The sequence below is a fragment of the Oryctolagus cuniculus genome, chromosome 1, assembly GCF_964237555.1.
Source record: "Oryctolagus cuniculus chromosome 1, mOryCun1.1, whole genome shotgun sequence".
NCBI classification, from domain to species: Eukaryota; Metazoa; Chordata; class Mammalia; order Lagomorpha; family Leporidae; genus Oryctolagus; species Oryctolagus cuniculus.
The window spans coordinates 117832361-117838360 of NC_091432.1; the positions used below are offsets into that span (position 1 = coordinate 117832361).

The 6000-nt window shown below is 47.0% G+C and overlaps 1 pseudogene; it reads left to right on the plus strand.

Annotated features, from left to right (window-relative positions):
• Positions 1–4631: 4631 nt before the first annotated feature.
• Positions 4632–5692, plus strand: LOC138843532 (tropomyosin beta chain pseudogene; annotated as a pseudogene).
• The last annotated feature ends 308 nt before the right edge of the window (positions 5693–6000 follow it).

Below are 6000 nucleotides of genomic sequence, written 5' to 3' on the forward strand. Positions count from 1 at the left end.
AGCATGGAACTATGGAAATGTTAAATTGATACTGTTTTAATCATTTCACTATATAGAAGAGTACTTCAAAAAGTTTGTGGAAAATGTGATTAAAAGACAAATTTATTTTGGTGCAAAAATTTTTGAAATCTATGCACATGAAGAGTTTGCAAAACATTTGTGGAAATGCATATTATGAAAACACTACATATAGCAAATTTCAAAAAAACATTTTGCACCAAAATAAACATATTTTAAGTCCATTTTCCAGGGCTGGTGTCATGGCGTAGAGGGTTAAACCACGACTTGCAACACTGGCATCCTATATGGGTGCCAGTTCAGATGCCTGCTGTTCCACTTCAGGTCCAGGTCCCTGACAGTGGCCTGGGAAAAGCAGTGAAAGATGGCCCAAATGCTTGGATCCTTGCCACCCATGTGGGAGACTTGGAGAAAGGTCCTGGCTCCTGGTTTTGGCCTGGCCCAGCCCCAGCTATTGTAGCCCTCTGGGGCTTGTGCCAACAGATGGAGGCGCTCTCTCTCGCTCTCGCTCTCTCTCTCTCTCTCTCTAACTCTGATTTTCAAATGAATAAATAGGGGCTGGTTCTGTGGTATAGCGGGTAAAGCCACTACCTGAAGCACCAACATCCCAAATGGGCACCAGTTCAAGTCCAGGTTGCCCCATTTCTGGTCGAGCTCCCTGATAATGTGTCTAGAATGCAGCACAGAATGGCCCAAGCAGGCTCTTGCATCCACATAAGAGACCCAAATGAGCTCCTGGCTCCTAGCTTCTGCCTGGTCCAGCCCCAGATGTTGTGGCCTTATAGGGGCTGAATAAGCAGATGGAAGACACCCTCCCCCTCTCTCTCTGTGGCTCTGCCTTTCCAGTGAATAAATAAATCTTTTTTTAAAAAAAAATACATAAATAAATCTTTCTTAAAAATCTGTTTTCCATGAGCTTTTTTTCTTGAAACTCCAAATCCCACAACCTTTGTTTACTATAAAGGTGAGCCACGACCCCTGGTGGTAGACTTGTCAGTAGGATTTCTGGTAGTGAAGCCTCCATGGCCTCCAAACATTCTGGATTTGTAGCTAGGCGTCAGCTAAAAGCAGGGCCCCATCATACTGGATGAGGATGTCTTTGACCTCCTTTCTGGAAGGAGATCCACATACTGCTGATAATGGACCACTGGGGCTTTGGAAATGGATTGGCAGCATAGATCTGGCCATGTAACAAGCATCCTTCACGTGAACACAGATGTCCACTCCAGCAAACGACTCCCATCCTAGTACAGTATGCATGGGTCAGTCACCCCCTGGGGCTGTCTGTGCAATGCACCAGAGCTGAGAGCCCACTTCTCAGCTCTGAAGACCTGCATGGGCCACAGCAGCCCTTTGGACTGCATGGCTGTGTGCAGAGACAAGAGCTCCTCACTGTGTCCCATCACAATCAGAAAAGCCCACAACTGTTTTTATAAGAAACAGAGATAGTCCACTGGTTCACTCCCCAAATGCCCTAATAGCAGGGGCTGGGTCAAGTCAGGAGCACAATCCAGGTCTCTCATGTTGTTGGTAGGAATCCAATTATTTGAGCTATAACTTCTGTCTCCCAGAATCTGCATTAGGAGCTGGAGCTGAGTATCAATCCTATGCACTATAATGTGGGGTTAAATACTACCCCTGCCATACACACCAACTTTTGGAAGTATCATCATATGTGTACCAAAAATCATGTTGGGGGCCATCGCTATGGCATAGTGGGCTACGCCTCCACCTGTGGCACTGGCATCCCATATATCTGCCGGTTCTAGTCCCAGCTGCTCCTCTTCCAATACAGCTCTGTGCTATGGCCTGGGAAAACAGTAGAAGATGGCCCAAGCCCTTGGGCCCTTGCACCTGCATGGGAGACCCAGAAGAAGCTCCTGGCTCCTGGCTTTGGATCAGCCCAGTTCTGGCTGTTGCGGCCATTAGGGGAGGGATCTAGTGGATGGAAGACCTTTCTCTGTCTCTGTCTCTCTCTGTGTCTGTAACTCCACTTATCAAATAAACAAATAAAATCTTTAAGAAAAAAGAAAGAAAATCATGTTGTACACCTTAAATCTTTACCATTAAAAAATGAATTTTCTTTTGAGAATAAGATCTGTTATGCTCCCTTCAGTACTGCGTGTTTGTGCCAGAAATGTGGGCTGCTATCTCCAAGGCTTCTGCCAACAAGCTAGGAACAGGAGATGCTTCCAGGATGAGTTAAAATGCCACTCGCTCCTTGCCGAGATGCGGCTTTATTTTCTTTATGTGTTCCTGTGGTTTCTGCATTTTTTTAATTAGTATCTAGAGTTCTAAGAAAAGTTGGTTCTGAAAGTTTCCCCAGTTCATTTATTGTTTTTGCAAGTGGAAGAAGGACTTTTAGAGTTTCTGATTCTGCCTTTCTTATTAAAGATTTGTTTTATTTACTTGAAAAAAGCAACAGAGAGAAGAAAGGAAAAGGAGAAGGAGACAGAAAGATAGAGAGATCTTCAGTCCATTGGTACACTCCCCAAATGGCCACAGTGACTAGGCCTGGGCCAGGACAAAGCTAGGAACCCGGAGCTCCATCCTGATCTCCCACATGGATGGCAGGGGCCCAAGTACTTGGACCATCTTCCATTGTCTTCTCAGGTGCATGAGCAGCGAGCTAGATCAGAAGCAGGCAGCTAGATCAGAAGCGGAACAGTCGAGAATCTACAGGTGTCATGATATGGGATGCTGGCATTGCAGGTGGCAGCTTAACCTGCTGTGCCACAATGCCAGCCCGTTACATTTTTGCTGACAACGCTGTAGAAGCGCCTCCCTTTGTTTTCACATATATCCACACTGAGAGACAAATTCTATGGCCCTAACAAGTATTCAGACAATAAACCTGAGAATCAGACTGCTCTCAATACAAAGCCTGGCTCTGCTCTTTCCCAGACAAATGAGAGCAGGAAATCTGCTTAACCTCTCTCCGGACTTCAAATCCCTTATCCTACGATGGGGACAACAATTGTACAACTCGAAGAGCTGTTATGAATAAATGGTGCCATTTATGGCACCATGATGTAAGAGATAAATATTATGGTGCAATGTGGATTTCCTTGTCTTTACTGCTACCACCCAGAGTTCACACATCTTACTATACGCAAGATGAAGGAACATGATTCGGGTAGGTATGGTTGTTAGGACAGGTGAAACAGAATGAAACCATGTACTTTACAAAGCAACACTGAAAATAAAATTACACTCAGTATATATAATATGCACTCACTTTAGAAAAAAAATAAAGTCACATGGGGGGCTGGCATTGTGGCATAGTGGGTTAAGCCACTGCTTGCGATGCCAACGTCCCATATCTGCACTGGTTCAAGTCCCAGATGCTCCATTTCCAATCCAGCTCTCTGCTAATGCACCTGGGAAAGCAGCAAAAAATGGCCCAAGTGCCTGTGTCTCTGCACCCACATGGAAGACCTGGAAGAAGCTCCTGGCTCCTGGTCGTTGGGAGCATTTGGGGAGTAAATCAGCAGATGGAAAGTATCTGTCCATCTCTCTCTCTGTAACACTTTGAAAGGAATAAATATATCTTTAAAAATAATAAATGAATTTTTAAATTTTAAATCCATAGAAAAATATCTGACACGAGAGATATCAAGTAGTTAAGAACAGTAATCATTGAAAAGAAGTATGATATTTTTAATTTCTCATTTTTTCTCATCTGTATTTGATTACATTTTTCTATACGAGCATATACTGCTTTTCTAATTTTTAGATAAATGATATCACTGTGTTTAGCTTGTTGAGTAACTGCCAAGCTTTCCAGCAATGGCTACACTAGTTTCATTGCCATTGGCAGTGAATGAGAGTTTCACCCTTGGAAATGTAATTGAATACACCCATTGTGGAAAACAATGTGGAAGCTGTTCAAAATATTAAAAATAGCACTACCAGGCCAGCGCCGCGGCTCACTAGGCTAATCCTCCGCCTCGCGGCACCGGCACACCGGGTTCTAGTCCCGGTCGGGGCACCGGATTCTGTCCCAGTTGCCCCTCTTCCAGGCCAGCTCTCTGCTGTGGCCAGGGAGTGCAGTGGAGGACGGCCCAAGTACTTGGGCCCTGCACCCCATGGGAGACCAGGAGAAGCACCTGGCTCCTGCCATCGGATCAACGCGGTGCGCTGGCCGCAGTGCGCCGGCCGCGGCGGCCATTGGGGGCTGAACCAACGGCAAAGGAAGACCTTGCTCTCTGTCTCTCTCTCTCTCACTGTCCACTCTGCCTGTCAAAAAAAAAAAAAATAGCACTACCAAATGATCCAGAAATTCCACTTCTGGGTATACAACCAAGGGAAATAAAATTAACATCTCAAAGAGGTACCTGCACTCCTATGTTTATTGCAGCGCCACTCACCATAGCCAAGACATGAGATCAACACAAGTGTCCATCAATGGATGAAGACATAAAGAGAATATGGTGTATATATAATATATACACAGTGAAGTACTATCAGACACTTTTTTAAAAATGTCATTTGCAAGAACCTGAATGAACCTGGAAAACATAAAGTGAAATAAGCTAGGGACATGAAGACAAATACCACGTGATCTCACTCATACGTGTACATTAATAAAGCTGACCTTAGAAAAAGAGCATAATGGAGTCCCGCTCGGTCCTCCTCGCCCGGTACCCGTGCGCCCGCTCTGCACAGTCAGCCCCGTCCACCCAGTCCTCACTGCCAGCCGGCCGGCCCGCCCCCCACCGCAGCCATGGACGCCATCAAGAAGAAGATGCAGATGCTGAAGCTGGACAAGGAGAACGCCATCGACCGCGCCGAGCAGGCCGAAGCCGACAAGAAGCAAGCTGAGGACCGCTGCAAGCAGCTGGAGGAGGAACAGCAGGCGCTCCAGAAGAAGCTGAAGGGGACTGAAGATGAGGTGGAGAAGTACTCGGAGTCGGTGAAAGACGCCCAGGAGAAACTGGAGCAGGCCGAGAAGAAGGCCACCGACGCCGAAGCAGATGTGGCCTCCCTGAACCACAGCATTCAGCTGGTAGAGGAGGAGCTGGACCGGGCGCAGGAGCGTCTGGCCACTGCCCTGCAGAAGCTGGAGGAGGCCGAGAAGGCTGCTGATGAGAGCGAGAGAGGCATGAAGGTCATCGAAAACCGGGCCATGAAGGATGAGGAGAAGATGGAGCTGCAGGAGATGCAGCTGAAGGAGGCCAAGCACATTACGGAGGACTCAGACCGCAAATACGAGGAGGTGGCCAGGAAGCTGGTCATCCTCGAGGGAGAGCTGGAGCGCTCAGAAGAGAGAGCTGAGGTGGCCGAGAGTCGAGCCAGGCAGCTGGAGGAGGAATTCCGAACCATGGACCAGGCCCTCAAGTCCCTGATGGCCTCAGAGGAGGAGTATTCCACCAAGGAGGACAAATACGAAAAGGAGATCAAGCTGCTGGAGGAGAAGCTGAAGGAGGCTGAGACCCGAGCGGAGTTTGCCGAAAGGTCTGTGGCCAAGTTGGAGAAGACCATCGACGACCTGGAAGAGACCTTGGCCAGCGCCAAGGAGGAGAACGTGGAGATTCACCAGACCCTGGACCAGACCCTGCTGGAACTCAACAACCTGTGAGGGCCGGCCCCGGCCAGGCTCTGGTCGCCACCTCAACGCAATAAAACCCGTGTTACAGACAAAAAAAAAAAAGAAAGAAAAGAAAAAGAAAAAGAGCAGAATGGTAGTTACCAGAGGCTGAGCAGTTAATGGGGACGAGAACTGGGGAGATGTTGGTAAAAAGGATGCATAATTACCATTAGATGGAAATGAGGGGGGGTTAAGAATAAGGAAATAGAGATAGAAAGTAGATAAGTGATAGTATGGAGGGAAGAAGGGTAGGGTAACAGCAGGGGGATTAGGAATAACTGCTAATAGTCAAGGAATTTCTTTGTAGGGTGAGTAAAAAAACTCTAAAATTTATCGTGGTGATGATTGCATGACACTGTAAAGATAGTAAAACCACTGGACTGTACATTCTA